Source organism: Bubalus kerabau, chromosome 6 (genome assembly GCF_029407905.1).
Source record: "Bubalus kerabau isolate K-KA32 ecotype Philippines breed swamp buffalo chromosome 6, PCC_UOA_SB_1v2, whole genome shotgun sequence".
Classification (NCBI taxonomy): domain Eukaryota; kingdom Metazoa; phylum Chordata; class Mammalia; order Artiodactyla; family Bovidae; genus Bubalus; species Bubalus kerabau.
In genome coordinates, this window is record NC_073629.1 from 39,654,002 (window position 1) to 39,671,560 (window position 17,559).

Here is a 17,559-nt window from a genome sequence, read left to right on the forward strand (position 1 = left end):
ATGTTAGTATATTTATCGAATGTGTTTTCTAAGGAGTTCCCAACTTTTAAAGTTACAACTGTTAGTCATCATGATATCTGAGCTATAAGAAGACCTACCCAAACATTTGTACTGACAAAATTATTGAGCTATGAATTAGTGAAATGCTTTGCCTACATTTTGTAAAATGTTATAAAATAGTCATTGTGTATTTCAAATATTAATATACTCACTAAAATTGCAGTCAAATTTTTAAATGAAAAATACCATGCTTCATGCAATAGAAGCACAAAGACTATTTACACAGAACTTCTGTCCTCAATGTTGTCATGTGATTAAGCACTACAATATTCTGTCTATAGAACAAGTATGGTTACTAAGTTAAAATAAAGTGTCACTTTAATGGAATTTTAAATGCTAATATTTTGGATGTAGCTTTTGACCATAGTTGAGTCTATTCCCAGGCGGTTCAGATGGTAAAGAATCCGCCTGCAATGGGGGAGACTCAGGTTCTATCCCTGGGTCGGGAAGATCCTCTGAAGAAGGGCATGGCAACCCACTCCAGTATACTTGCCTGGAGAATCCCATGGACAGAGGAGCCTGGCAGGCTACAGTCCATGGGGTCGCACAGAGTCGGACACGACTGACTTTCACTTTCTTTCATAGTTGAGTAGTTGGTCTCACAACGAAGATTCATGTTTCTCTTGAACAATGCCAAAATAAAAAGTTGTATGTGTCTTTAATGTGTATGTGTTCACTTTTATACACAAGAAGGGTAAAGATATTGAGTTATAATCTTAGTGCCTGATTCTCCTTTACAGAAAACCTTGAGTATATAGAAATATTCTTTACTTGTGTCTTAATGGAAATCTCACAATTTTATGGCACAATGGACAAATGTTAAGCTGTGATATTTTATTAAAGGAATAGAATCAATGCTAAACATTATGAAATTAGCATGCACATGTAAATTTAAATATTCTCTTGAGAATAATATCAGGCTTGGGTCCTTTTTCTTAAATATTAATTTTCTGGTTTACATAAGTACTGCATCCTGCTGCTATAGAAAATGACTACCATTGTTGATTTATGATGGCTATTTAACTAAGGTATCTCTTGTAAAGGACATGTCTCTATTAAGGATTGGAGAAAAAAAGGTAATACGAGCAAGCCTTGGTTTTTAAGTAAATGATAAAAAATTTGTTTGGAAAATGAAAGATCTATTATATGTTTATTTGGGGATTTTAAGTGACTTACCTGAGTTATGGGGAAGAGAGTGGAAAATGAAAAGATCAAGCAATTTCTTGCATCAGTTAGGTTCAGTTCAGTCGCTCAGTCATGTCCGACTCTTTGCGACCCCATGAATCGCAGCATGCCAGGCCTCCCTGTCCATCAGAAACTCCTGGAGTTCACTCAGACTCATATCCATCGAGTCAGTGATGCCATCAAGCCATCTCATCCTCTGTCATCCCCTTCTCCTCCTGCCCCCAATCCCTCCCATCATCAGAGTCTTTTCCAATGAGTCAACTATTCGCATGAGGTGGCCAAAGTACTGGAGTTTCAGCTTCAGCATCATTCCCTCCAAAGAAATCCCAGGGCTGAGCTCCTTCAGAATGGACTGGTTGGATCTCCTTGCAGTCCAAGGGACTCTCAAGAGTCTTCTCCAACACCACAGGTCAAAAGCATCAATTCTTCGGCACTCAGCCTTCTTCACAGTCCAACTCTCACATCCATACATGACCACAGGAAAAACCATAGCCTTGACTAGACGAACCTTTGTTGGCAAAGTAATGTCTCTGCTTTTGAATATGCTATCTAGGTTGGTCATAACTTTCCTTCCAAGGAGTAAGTGTCTTTTAATTTCATGGCTGCAGTCACCATCTGCAGTGATTTTGGAGCCCCAAAAAATAAAGTCTGACACTGTCTCCACTGTTTCCCCATCTATTTCCCATGAAGCGATGGGACCAGATGCCATGATCTTCATTTTCTGAATGCTGAGCTTTAAGCCAACTTTTTCACTCTCCACTTTCACTTTCATCAGGAGGCTTTTGAGTTCCTCTTCACTTTCTGCCATAAGGGTGGTGTCATCTGCATATCTGAGGTTATTGATATGTCTCCCAGCAATCTTGATTCCAGCTTGTGTTTCTTCCAGTCCCGCGTTTCTCATGATGTACTCTGCATATAAGTTAAATAAGCAGGGTGACAATATACAACCTTGAAGTATTCCTTTTCATATTTGGAACCAGTCTGTTGTTCCATGTCCAGTTCTAACTGTTGCTTCCTGACCTCCATACAAATTTCTCAAGAGGCAGATCAGGTGGTCTGGTATTCCCATCTCTTTCAGAATTTTCCACAGTTTATTGTGATCCACACAGTCAAAGGCTTTGGCATAGTCAATAAAGCAGAAATAGATGTTTTTCTGGAACTCTCTTGCTTTTTCCATGATCCAGCGGATGTTGGCAATTTGATCTCTGGTTCCTCTGCCTTTTCTAAAACCAGCTTAAACATCAGAAAGTTTACGGTTTACATATTGCTGAAGCCTGGCTTGGAGAATTTTGAGCATTACTTTACTAGCATATGAGATGAGTGCCATTGTGCAGTAGTTTGAGCATTCTTTGGCATTGGCTTTCTTTGGGATTGGAATGAAAATTGACCTTTTCCAGTCCTTGGCCACTGCTGAGTTTTGCACATTTGCTGGCATATTGACTGCAGTACTTTCACAGTATCATCTTTCAGGATTTGGAATAGCTCAACTGGAATTCCATCACCTCTACTAGCTTTGTTCATAGTGATGCTTTCTAAGGCCCACTGGACTTTACATTCCAGGATGTCTGGCTCTAGGTCAGTGATCACACCATCATGATTATCCGGGTCGTGAAGATCTTTTTTGTACAATTCTTTTGTGTATTCTTGCCACCTCTTCTTAATCTCTTCTGCTCTGTTAGGTCCCTACCATTTCTGTCCTTTATTGAGCCCATCTTTGCATGAAATGTTCCCTTGGTATCTCTAATTTTCTTGAAGAGATCTCTAGTCTTCCCCATTCTGTTGTTTTCCTCTATTTCTTTGCACTGATCGCTAAGGAAGGCTTTCTTATCTCTTCTTGCTTTTCTTTGGAACTCTGCATTCAGATGCTTATATTTTTCCTTTTCTCCTTTGCTTTTCACTTCTCTTCTTTTCACAGCTATTTGTAAGGCCTCCCCAGACAGACATTTTGCTTTTCTGCATTTCTTTTCCATGGGGATGGTCTTGATCCCTGTCTCCTGTACATTGTCACGAACCTCATTCCATAGTTCATCAGGCACTCTATCTATCAGATCTAGTCCCTTAAATCTATTTCTCACTTCCACTGTATAATCATAAGGGATTTGATTTAGGTCATATCTGAATGGTCTAGTGATTTTCCCTACTTTCTTCAATTTAAGTCTGAATTTGGTAATAAGGGTTCATAATCTGAGCCACAGTCATCTCCTGGTCTTGTTTTTGTTGACTGTATAGAGCTTCTCCATCTTTGGCTGCAAAGAACATAATCAATCTGATTTCGGTGTTGACCATCTGGTGATGTCCATGTGTAGGGTCTTCTCTTGTGTTGTTGGAAGAGGGTGTTTGCTATGACCAGTGTATTTTCTTGGCAAAACTCTATTAGTCTTTGTCCTGCTTCTTTCTATATTCCAAGGCCAAATTTGCCTGTTACTCCATGTGTTTCTTGACTTCTTACTTTTGCATTCCAGTCCCCTGTAATGAAAAGGACATCTTTTTGGGGTGTTAGTTCTAAAAGGTCTTGTAGGTCTCCATAGAACCGTTCAACTTCAGCTTCTTCAGCATTACTGGTTGGGGCTAGACTTGGATTACTGTGATATTGAATGGTTTGCCTTGGATACGAACAGAGATCATTCTGTCGTTTTTGAGATTGCATCCAAGTACTGCATATCGGACTCTTTTGTTGACCATGATGGCCACTCCATTTCTTCTGAGGGATTCTTGCCTGCAGTAGTAAATATAATAGTCATCTGAGTTAAATTTGCCCATTCCAGTCCATTTGAGTCGCTGATTTCTAGAAGGTCAACATTCACTCTTGCCATCTCTTGTTTGACCACTTCCAATTTGCCTTGATTCATGGGCCTGACATTCCAGGTTCCTATGCAATATTGCTCTTTACATTATTGGACCTTGCTTCTATCACCAGTCACATCCACAGCTGTGTATTGTTTTTGCTTTGGCTCCATCCCTTCATTCTTTCTTCAGTTATTTCTCCACTGATCTCCAGTAGCATATTGGGCACCTACTGACCTGTAGTTCCTTTTTCAGTATCCTATCATTTTGCCTTTTCATACTTTCCATGGGGTTCTCAAGGCAAGAATAATGAAGTGGTTTGCCAACTAAATGAAACTAAGCCATGCCCATGGGGCAACCCTAGACGGGCGGGTCATGGTGGAGAGATCTGACAGAATGTGGTCCACTGGAGAAGGGAATGGCAAATGGGAATTTCTTGCATAGACTACTACAAAGTTAGATGTAAAATAAATTGTCAAAACAGTTTTGGGAAACAATAATAAGAAAAATTATATTCAACAAAAGACAGAATCAATTCTGTTAAACATCAGTTCAGTGTTGTAAAGAATCATCTCAAGAAAATCTTGTAGGATGATGAAAAAAATGTATTGGAAATAAAGACAATCTGAGAGATAATACCTCCTGAGTCTAAAGAACAGCAGTATTATCCAGATAATTAATATATGTGAAGAAAATAAAACACATATACAAGAACAATTTTAAATGATAACAAAAAAAGAAAATTTATGCACAGGTGTGTTTATAAAATACAAAAACAAAGTTAAATAAAAGTAATCATTACAAGCATATACTTATAAATGTTTCATAAGGTAGCATTAACATTGTTTTGAGATAAAATAACATTAAGAAACTTATTTATTAACCATAACACATGTTAAAATAATGCAACCGAACATATTAATCTTTAAAAAATTTTCAGCAACAAACTGGATATATGAGAGGTGGAAAAAATTGTTGGTTGGCTGGTTTCTTCACTAACAAAGCTGACATACCAAAAGTGATTCTGACTAGGAATGAAAAAGATGATTCTTGAAATGATATCTGAGTGTTCTCAGAATTTAACAAGAAGCAGGAAATCAGGCATCTTCAGTTTATTTATCTAATCAGAAAATGGTCACATTTTTACTGTGTGTCAGGAAATTCACTAAATGCTGGGGATATAATAGTGAATAAAAGATATAGTTTTGCTATAAACTGTGCAGAAAAAGAGCAGTATTTGGAGAAGACTAGAGTGACAAGATGTTTTGTATATTTGCTAAATTTTTCAACATGAGTGATATTGAAGCATATTTTATGCCTGTGAAAATCAGTTAGTCATGAGGGTGAAAATGCAGGACAGAATAGGAATTAAGGCAGCAATGGAATCCATCTGTGACTTGAAGTTCATGGATACATTATACAAGTGAAGAGCCTGATCTCAGATAGGATCAAAAGCAGTTGTATTCTAACAGAAGCAAAGATCAAGCATATGTTACATGTAGAGATTTCACAGACATTGCTTTTAGAGCCCTACCTCTTACTAACATGGCTTGTCACTACTGATATTTCAGTTTCTTTTAGAGAATCTTGACTCTTAGAACCAACAGGTCATGTAGTTCTAACATGGCTTAGAAAGCATCTTTGTGTATTATGGTCATACCTGGTGAAAGGGATTTTTATAGTGAGCTGCTGCTGCTGATGTGGTAAATCACTTCAGTCGTGTCCGACTCTGTGCGACCCCATAGATGGCAGCCCACCAGGCTCCCCCGCCCCTGGGATTCTCCAGGCAAGAACACTGGAGTGGGTTGCCATTTCCTTCTCCAATGCATGAAAGTGAAAAGTGAAAGTGAAGTCGCTCAGTTCTGTCTGACTCTTAGCAACCCCATGGACTGCAGCCCACCAGGCTCCTCCATCCATGGGATTTTCCAGGTGAGAATACTGGAGTGGGTTGCTACTAATCACCAAATGATTTTGTATACATAGTACTTAATTACTAATTAAACCTTATATATGTTTTATAAATGTTTTAAAAATAACATCTGTTTTCATTGAAGTAATGGATAGAAATTTGGAAAATATTCTACAGCTGATAAAAGTGAAAAAAAAAGAGAAGGAAAACATTAAAACAGAATATTGTATAAGATCATAAATATGAGAACAAATTAAATACATATAAATGAGACAAACATGCCTATTTTTAAAATGCCATATTAAAAATTATTCAAATATACTATATAACTTTATATAAGTGTATATAAACTTTATATAAATTTATGGTCAAATATCTACTAAACTTATAAACTTAAATATCTACTGAACTGTTTGAAAGCAGTTTGTCTTAGGAATAATTTGCAAGAAGCAGAATTCACTCAAACCAGCTTTCAAAGGAGATGTGGAATAATTACACTGATATAATGTCAAGCTATTACTTTTTAAAACATACAATATTTTTAAAAACTAATCTTTTGGAAAATGACATTGATAAAAAAAATAATGAAAAGCAGGTGTTAAATCACAGATTATACATGAAAATAATATATCACCATAGAAAGGAAATAGAAATAATTAAAAGAGAATTATTTTCTATACAAACAAATGGTAATGAATTTGAAAATCTGCATAATTTATTGAAGGGGAACTTACATTGCAAGAAGTAATAGGAAACCTCAGTAAATGAATAATCTTGCAATATATGAAGTTTATCAAATTTAACCCCCTCTAATGCATACTAGTTCCAATATTCTACACAGATGTTTGAGTATTCAAAAATTAATAGCATCTGCATTAGTGTAGCTGAGTTAGAGCAAAAGGAAGTAAAGAAAATCCCTCAATCGATTTCAGCATGCTAATATAAACTGTATACCACAGTCCAGCTATAAGAGTACATGAAAAACTATCTTCTAATGTTACTGAATAATGAACATGCAAAGATTAAAATGAAAGCTATCAGAGTAAAATCTGAAACATAAGAATGATGTAACAGAACTATTAGAGAGCTTTTTAACAAACTCTACAAAGTTCAGTCTAGAAAAGAGGAAGATTCAACAATAGGATATCAAACATAAGCCTCCTTATTAATGAGTAAAATAAAAATTTTAATAATAATTGTGTACTTCAGAAAATGTGAATATTAACAGTGCACTGTTTATTAGCATAATTTACTCTACTAACCAAATTTAAACTATTTCACCCACATCCAACATCATATTGGGGGGTAAAGACTAAAAGTGGTTTCTATTAGAAGACAAAGCTTCTTAATGTCATCACTATTAAATACTATTTGTCAGTTCAATTTGACAGTTGTCCCTATTTGTGTAAATGGTATAATTATTGTGAAATTTTCTGCTTTTCAAATGACTGAAGAAATAATAAGCTATATAATTAACTATACAATATATAACTGTATAGTATAATAGAAAGTCCCATTCACAATAATACAGAGGAATTATTTAGTGTTAACTTTAATATTAAAGATATAGAATTTATTGGCAAGCTATATGCATTCTGAATTTCATATATGTATTAAAATAAAACAGCCTATACAAATAGATATATACCATCTTCTGTATGAAGGTACATATTTCTCCCTAATAAGCTATGATTACAATTCTAATAAAAATTAATGAAAGTTTAATTCCAACCTACATTTTTTGAGATTGCAGCTACTGAAGTTTAGACTGATTTATTTTGGAAAAGAAACATGTGCCAGTGTCCCCATAAATGTTTTCTATTCAAATTCAATATATCCTTGCTACTCTTATGAACTATGGATAATCTTGAGAAATATAAACATATCTCCTATTCTTGAAGAGTCTAAAATTAAATGAAATTAAATAGTATTATATAACATCAAAATTATCCTTAGATGTTAAGTTTAAAATTTTGCAGAAATTAAACTGATTGGAAAAGAATAATATTCACTTAAAGAGTTTTGGCAACATAGAAAAGATAGACAAACTTAGATCCCCATGAGCTATGTATAAATGTAAACGGAAAAATATAGAACTATTGAAACAAAATATGTTACTGTTGTTTCTCAGTTGCTAAGTCATGTTTGACTCTTTGTGACTCTGTGGACCACAGCATATCAGGCTTTCCCGTTCTCCACTATCTCCCAAAGGTTGCTTAGATTCATGTCCATTGAGTTGGTGATTCTATCTGACCATCTCATTCTCTGCTATCCCCTTCTCTTTTGCCTTCCATTTTTTTCCCAGCATCAGGGCCTTTTCCAAAAAGTCATTTTTTTTGCATCAGGTAGACAATGTATTGGAGCATCATCTTCAGTATCAATCCTCCCAATGAATATTCAAGGTTCATTTCCTTTAGGATTGACTGATTTGATCTCCTTGTCATCTGAGGGACTCTCAAGAGTCTTCACTAGCACCACAGTTCAAAAGCATAAATTCTTCGGCTCTCAGCCTTCTTGAAGATCTAGGTCTCACATTCATACATGACTTCTGGGAATACCATAGCTTTGACTAAATAGACCTTTGTTGGCAAAATGATGCCTCTGTTTTTTAATATGCTGTCTAGGTTTGTCATATCTTTCCTTGCAAGGAGCAATCATCTTTTAATTTCATGGCTGCAGTCTCCATCCACAGTGGAGCACAAGAATATAAAGTCTGTCATTGCCTTCATAGTTCCCCTTCTATTTGCCCTGAAGTGATGTACCGGATGCCATGATGTTAGTTTTTTAGATGTTGAGTTTCAAGTCAGCTTTTTCACTCTCCTCTTTCACCATCATAAAGACGTTCTTTAGTTCCTCTTTGCTTTCTGCCATTAGAATGATATCATCTGCCATCTTATTGTCATTGAGGTTATTGTTATTTCTCTTGGAAATCTTGATTCCAGCTTGTATTCATCCAGTCCAGGATTTCACATGATGTACTCTGCATGTAAGTTAAATAAACAAGGTTTCAATATACAACTTTATTGTAATCCTTTCCTAATTTTGAACCAATCTGTTGTTCCATGTAAGGTTCTAACTGTTGCTTCTTGTCCTGCATACAGCTTTCTCAGGAGACAGGTAAGGTGGTCTGGTATTCCCATCTCTTTAACAATTTTCCACAGTTTGTTGTGATCCACATAGTCGAAGGCTTTAGCATAGTCAATGAAGCAGAAGTAGATTTTTTTTGGAATTCCTTCACTTTCTCTATGATTCAAGAATGTTGGCAACTTGATCTCTGGTTCTTATGCCTTTTTTAAACCCAGCTTGTACATCTGCAAGTTCTTGGGTCACATAGCTGAAGCCTAGCTTGAAGGATTTTGACCATAACCTTACTAGGATGTGAATGAAATGAGTGTGATTGTATGGATATATCTAATTATGACCTCCATGAAAACTTTTTTTTTTTAAGTTGCTGTTATTTGTTTTTCAGTCACTAAGTCATGTCTGAATTTTATGACCTCATGGTCTGAGGTGAGCCAGGCTTCTGTGTCCTCCACTTTCTCCTGGAGCTTGCAGTAGCTCATGTCCACTGAGTCAATGATGCTGTCTAATCAACTCATCCTCTGTTGTCCCCTCTCCTCTTGCTTTAAATCTTTCCCATAATTAGAGTTTTTTCCAGTGAGTTGGCTCTTCTTCGCATCTGGTAGACAAAATATTGAAGCTTCAGCATCAGTCTTTCCAATGAATATTCAGGGTTTATTTCTTTTAGGATTGACTGGTTTTATCTCCTTGCAGTCCAAGGAATGCTCAAGAGTTTTTTCCAGCACCACAATGTGAAAGCATCAGTTCTTTGGCACTTGGTCTTCTGTTGGAGCTTCCCAGGTGGCTCAGTGGTAAAGAATTATCTGCCAATTTGGGAGACTCAGGACACATACGTTTGATCCCCGCATCTGGAAGATCCCCTGGAGGAGGAAATGGTAACCCACTCCAGTATTCTTGCCTGAAAAATTCCATGGCCAGAGGAGCCTGGCAGGCTCTACTCCATGAGGTCACAGAGTCAGACATGACTGAGCAACTGAGCACACACACAGACTACTTTAACCCCCAACTCTCAACATTCATACGTGACTACTGGGAAAACCACAGCTTCACTATATGGACATTTGTTGGTAATGTGATGACTCTGTGTTTTAAAATGCTGTCTAGGTTTGTCTCAGCTTTCCTTCCAAGGACAAGTGTCTTTTAATTTCATGACTGCAGTCTCCATCTGCAGTGATTCTGGAGACCAAGAAAAGAAAATCTCATTGCTTCTACTTTTTCCTTGCCTTGAATTGAAGGGACGAGATGCCATGATCTTAGTTTTTTGAATGTTGAGTTTCAAGCCATATTTTTCATTCTCTTCTTTCAACTTCATCAAGAGGGCTTTGGTTCTTTACTTTCTTCTTTTCTGCCATTAGAGTGGTATAATCTGCATTATCTGAGGTTTTTGACATTTCTCCTGGCAATTTTGATTCCCACATGTGATTCATCCAGCCCAGCATTTCACATGATGTACTCTATATATAAGTCAAATAAGCAGGGTGACAGTATATGGCCTTGTACTCCTTTCCCAAGTTTGAACCATTCAGTTGTTCCATGTACGGTTCTAACTGTTGCTTCTTGACCCACATACAGGTTTCTCAGGAGACAGGGGAGGTAGTCTTCTTTTAGAATTTTCCACAGTATTGTGATCCACACAATCAAAGGCTTTAGCATAGTCAATGAAGCAGAATTAGATATTTTTCTGGAATTCCCTTGATTTTTCTATGATCCAACAAATGTTGGCAATTTGATCAGCTAGATCTAAATGAAAGGGAAATTTCAACTATCATAATCAGTTTAAAAGGCAAAAGATTGAAGGTACTTTGTAATCTTTAAATTCCATAATATTTAAATAAATTAAACAAAGGAATTAGAAATGGTATAACTTAAATGGAAATATTACACAAATAGTGTTTCACTATGGTTTTTCCTGTGGTCATGTATGGATGTGAGAGTTGGACTGTGAAAAAGGCTGAGCACCCAAGAATTGATGCTTTTGAACTGTGGTGTTGGAGAAGACTCTTGAGAGTCCCTTGGACTGCAAAGAGCTCCAACCAGTCCATTCTGAAGGAGATCAGCCCTGGGATTTCTTTGGAAGGAATGATGCTAAAGCTGAAACTCCAGTACTATGGCCACCTCATGCCAAGAGTTGACTCATTGGAAAAGACTCTAATGCTGGGAGGGATTGGGGGCAAGAGGAGAAGGGGACGACAGAGAATGAGATGGCTGGATGGTATCACTGACTCGATGGACGTGAGTCTGGGTGAACTCCGGGAGTTGGTGATGGACAGGGAGGCCTGGCATGCTGCAATTCATGGGGTCGCAAAGAGTCAGACACGACTGATTGACTGATCTGATCTGATCTGAAGATGAAATATGGGCTTCCCAGGTGGCTCATTGGTAAAGAATCCACCTTCTAATGCAGGAGAAACAGGAGATGGGGGTTTGATTCTTGAATTGAGAATAAATGGCATATATCCTTGCCAGAGAAATTCTATAGACAGAGGAGGCTGGTGGAGTACAGTCCACGGGGTTATAAAAGAGTTGGACACAACATAGTGACTGAACAACAAGATGAATATAAACAGCTGACACATAAAACCATTCTTCAATTTCATTCTATGTAAGAGAAGTAATGATTATGAAATATTGTTTGAAGAACATGTAAACAATCCACTTCCAGAGATTTACTATCTCTTCTCTTTGGATTGGGCTTCCAAAGTAGTGTAGTGGTAAAGAATCCACCTGCCAATGGAGGAGACTCAAGACACTTGGGTTCAATCCCTCGGTTAGGAAGATTTCCTGAAGAAGGAAATGGAAACCCACTCTAGTATTCTTGCCTGGAAAATTCCATAGGTGGAGAAGTGTGGTGGGCTACAGTCCATTGGATCTCAAAGAGTCGGACAGGACTGAGCACACCCACACACAATATCTGCTTGCCCTGTAGGTTATGTCAAAGCAACAAATAGCTGTGTATCTGGGCCCTGTTGTCTTGTACCTGAAAATTTGCCATTCAGAGTTTTGATGTCATACTTTTAGCTTGCAGAGTTATTCTGCAAAAGAGCTTTATGGAATCCAATATATTGGAGACAATGAAAAAAGCTTCAACATAAGAGTTTAAACATGACAGTGTAATTGAAATACAAGCTCTGGTGCTAGGCAGCTGGACTCCATCTGGAAACTCATGTGTAGCTTACCTTATTTAAGAATACAGTATGTGAAAAGCAGATTTTAGGGATTTACATATGTAGATTGGAGTAGCAAAAGTACCACAATGTGTCCACAGTCTTTGTATCTCAGGAAGCACTCTTGTCTATTGCCATTCTTTGGTGTTAAGGACTCTGTTTTTCCCCTGTACTGTTATATTAATTAACAGAGAGGCATTGCACACAGGTCTGTGATGATCTTTTGTGGTTATACTTCCTCTTTGATGGCCAACTGTTCTGCCATCATCTGTTAGCAGTTACTTCTCTTCTTGTCATTCAAAGTATCTTCTCTCGTAGGGCTCTCTGTACTAGTGAAGAAAACTAGAAATCACTTTCCACCTGATTAGTGGTCACAGTTCTTCCAACATTTCAAAGCTGCTACTGTACCAATGGCGTAGCACAGTTAGAGCAGTCTGTTCTCATTTCTGGCAAAAAGAGTGTGCATGACCTAAAGATAATTTTTTAAAATAGTAATAAAACATGGTGAAAATAAGACTGTTTTGATTATTATGATGTTCAACAATACTCAGCACAGTCATCCCTGTGTAGAGAGTAATCCCTCTTTACAGAGACCGTTTCCCACAACTCCCCACTGGTGTGCCACCATGAACCTCTAGGAAAAATGTGTGCACTGACCTCTTGTTTTCTATTTATTTGAAGCTTCCTTATTAACTTATGCAGAAGGAGCCCCTTTTAAAGTGATCAGCATTTAAGTCAGTAATACCTTTTACTCCAGAGACTGCTGCTCATTTACTGGAAGTTAACAAACACCCTCTTCCAACAACACAAGAGAAGACTCTATACATGGACATCACCAGATGGTCAACACCGAAATCAGATTGATTATATTCTTTGCAGCCAAAGATGGAGAGGCTCTATAGAGTCAGCAAAAACAAGACCAGGAGCTGACTGTGGCTCAGACCATGAACTCCTTATTGCCAAATTCAGACTGAAATTGAAGAGAGTAGGGAAAACCACTAGACCATTCAGGTATGACCTAAATCAAATCCCTTATGATTATACAGTGGAAGTGAGAAATAGATTTAAGGGACTAGATCTGATAGATAGAGTGCCTGATGAACTATGGATGGAGGTTCATGACATTGTACAGGAGACAGGGATCAAGACCATCCCCATGGAAAAGAAATGCAGAAAAGCAAAATGTCTGTCTGGGGAGGCCTTACAAATAGCTGTGAAAAGAAGAGAAGTGAAAAGCAAAGGAGAAAAGAAAAGATATAAGCATCTGAATGCAGAGTTCCAAAGAATAGCAAGAAGAGATAAGAAAGCCTTCTTCAGCGATCAATGCAAAGAAATAGAGGAAAACAGCAGAATGGGAAAGACTAGAAATCTCTTCAAGAAAATCAGAGATATCAAAGGAACATTTCATGCAAAGATGGGCTCGATAAAGGACAGAAATGGTATGGACCTAACAGAAGCAGAAGATATTAAGAAGAGATGGCAAGAATACACAGAAGAACTGTACAAAGAAGATCTTCAGACTCAGATACTCACGATGGTGTGATCACTGACGTAGAGCCAGACATCCTGGAATGTGAAGTCAAGTGGGCCTTAGAAAGCATCACTATGAACAAAGCTAGTGGAGATGATGGAATTCCAGTTGAGCTATTCCAAATCCTGAAAGATGATGCTGTGAAAGTGCTGCACTCAATATGCCAGCAAATGTGGAAAACTCAGCAGTGGCCACAGGACTGGAAAAGGTCAGTTTTCATTCCAATCCCAAAGAAAGGCAATGCCAAAGAATGCTCAAACTACCGCACAATTGCACTCATCTCACACGCTAGTAAAGTAATGCTCAAAATTCTCCAAGCCAGGCTTCAGCAATATGTGCACCGTGAACTTCCTGATGTTCAAGCTGATTTTAGAAAAGGCAGAGGAACCAGAGATCAAATTGCCAACATCCCCTGGATCATCGAAAAAGCAAGAGAGTTCCAGAAAAACATCTATTTCTGCTTTATTGACTATGCCAAAGCCTTTGACTGTGTGGATCACAATAAACTGAGGAAAATTCTGAAAGAGATGGGAATACCAGAACACCTGATCTGCCTCTTGAGAAATTTGTATGCAGGTCAGGAAGCAACAGTTAGAACTGGACATGGAACAACAGACTGGTTCCAAATAGGAAAAGGAGTACGTCAAGGCTGTATATTGTCACCCTGCTTATTTAACTTATATGTAGAGTACATCATGAGAAACTCTGGACTGGCAGAAACACAAGCTGGAATCAAGATTGCCGGGAGAAATATCAATAACCTCAGATATGCAGATGACACCACCCTTATGGCAGAAAGTGAAGAGGAACTCAAAAGCCTCTTGATGAACATGAAAGTGGAGAGTGAAAAAGTTGGTTTAAAGCTCAACATTCAGAAAATGAAGATCATGGCATCTGGTCACAGCACTTCATGGGAAATAGATGGGGAAATGGTGGAAACAGTCAGACTTTATTTTTCTGGGCTCCAAAATCACTGCAGATGGTGACTGCAACCATGAAATTAAAAGACGCTTACTCCTTGGAAGGAAAGTTATGACCAACCTAGATAGCATATTCAAAAGCAGAGACATTACTTTGCCAACAAAGGCTCGTCTAGTCAAGGCTATGGTTTTTCCAGTGGTCATGTATAGATGTGAGAGTTGGATCGTGAAGAAGGCTGAGAGCTGAAGAATAGATGCTTTTGAACTGTGGTGTTGGATAAGACCCTTGAGAGTCCCTTGGACTGCAAGGAGATCCAACCAGTCCATTCTGAAGGAGATCAGCCCTGGGATTTCTTTGGAAGGAATGATGCTAAAGCTGAAACTCCAGTACTTTGGCCACCTCATGCAAATAGTTGACTCATTGGAAAAGAGTCTGATGCTGGGAGGGATTGGGGGCAAGAGGAGAAGGGGACGACAGAGGATGAGATGGCTGGATGGCATCACTGACTCGATGGACGTGAGTCTGGGTGAACTCTGGGAGTTGGTGATGGACAGGGAGGCCTGGTGTGCTGCGATTCATGGGGTCGCAAAGAGTCGGACACGACTGAGCGACTGATCTGATCTGAAACCTACTCTCACCATCTAGTGTTTAAGCATCCAGCTTCTCGCTAATGTAGATGCCCTTTAGCTGCCATGCAGGAATTTTAGGTGTCCTTCAGACAAGGACATACTCTGACTCCTTGAGAATTATAAGACCTTTCCAGTTCTGGTTTAGTGCTTACCCTGGTACTGTGATGTGATTTCAGAGACCATTAGAAGTTACTCAGATAAAGAAACCTACAGGGTTTTGTTTGCTTTTTATAAAAAATGCAATGCATGCTGCTTTTCTTAGGTAGAATTCGGGTTTTTAAAGTGGTCCCCAAATGGAAAAAAAGCATCTATCTCACAACCATAAAAACATGGAAATATGAACATGACATTATTAAGATGAAAAAAATATAGGACTACTCTCTGAGATTAAGCATTAATCTAGAATCTGTTTTGCTATATCTCACAAAAATATTAGTATTCTTCAGTTGCAAGTGACAGAAACTCAACTGTCTAACTAATATAAACCAAATGAGAATTCACTGACTCACATAATTGGGAAATTCAAAGAGTGAATCTGAGGTCAAGACCAGCTGTGTGCAGAGAGACACGAGCATGCTAACAACTGTCATCAGAGCTCTCTCTACATCTCTAAACTTTGCCCTCTTATGTGCTGACAACTTCCTTAGGAAAACTTTTCCCATGTCATGGAAAATATGCCTGCTGGTAGATCTAGGCCCAGACATCTTTTCCAGATAGTGATTCCAAAGTTAAGGCAGCTACCTGTCTTCCAATAAATAGTAAATTTCCCAGACAGAGTAGTGATTTTCCTTCCATAGGTCATGGCCCCATTTCTGAAAAGGAAAAAAAAAAAAATCATTGTTAAGAGAATTGTAATCTTACTGTTAACACTAGTCACAAGCGTGTTCACGTGGCAGCAAGGTGGTATTACAATGGCAACCCCTTCACACTGGAGCCATCTACTACCAGTGAGAAGTACTTCTTTTCCTGTTATCCTTTTAAATAGCTTCCTGCTCTTTTTCTTGATAACACTGACCAGTTTCCTGGTATATAACTAGTAGTGAAGTTGTTCATTTAATGCTATACCAGGATCTCAAAATAATAATTATATTTGTGTTCATCTATCTACCTGGCATCCTGCAGAATATCTCAGGTACAAAAGGTTCTTAATAAATAATAGTACAAAGTAAATTAGTCAGGGTGATGTTTCTTCAACTGACAAAACTTTGCTATCATCTGTAGAAAACGAAAAGAAAAAATTTTTGATCTGTTCAGTACATGTTCTGAAGCTCCTTTCTATACCTATTAAATCAGATCCTCAGTTCTCCAATTTTGTGAGAATCCGTCTTCATCCACTGATTCTAATGTATATATGACTATACCAATCTTCCTGTTTATAGTTACTGAAATATTGCTCTATATTGGCTATCTTACAGTGACTGTGCATGCATGACTGCACAGTCATGTCCAGCTCTTTGTGACTCCATGGGCTATAGCCCACAAAGCTCCTCTGTCCATGGAATTTTCCAGACAAGAATACTGGAGTGGTTTGCCAGGGGATCTTCCTGACCCAGGGATCAAACGTGCATTGCCTGTGTCTCCTGTGTTGAAAAGCAGATTCTTTACCACTGAGCCATCTGTGACTATAGACTTAAAATATTCTTCAATTTAATTTAAATATATAAGTGTAAATGAGATTTGATTGTACAAAAGAAAATGAAAATTCCTCTGTAGCTATGTCAGTAACCAAGTTAATAGAGTGACTCTCTAGAGTCATAAGCTAATAACGAACTATGGTCTTTTTTTTTCTCATAACATCCTGGCAGTTAATACTGACTACCATCTTTCACTGTGCATGGGAAATCAAAGTATGCTCTGTTGAGGCATAACTCTAAGATATTGAAAGAGTTCATGTGGTCTCATATTAAATACTTTTTCCAGGGTCTCTGAGTTGCTTCCATTCCCATTTCTATTACATTTCATATAAATAGAATGACCATGTAATTTATCTTCTGAATTGGTACATGTTTAAGAATGAAAAGGAGCATCATTATGCTGTGATAGCAGACATAACCAGGACACTCTCAGGTCATTCTATACATGACAAAGAGACAGGGCTAGAGGCATCCTAAGATTGTATAACATTCTGGGCTTGGTCTTATCTTTTGCTAGTTCATGACTTCTAATATACAAAACAGACACTTCCCATTAAAAGTTCAAGATGCACTTTTGATGATTCCAAATTTCATAAATGCTAAATATCAAGAAATCTCTTATTTTCAGAGACGTGGGGAAGGGAGATAAAGCACGAGTATT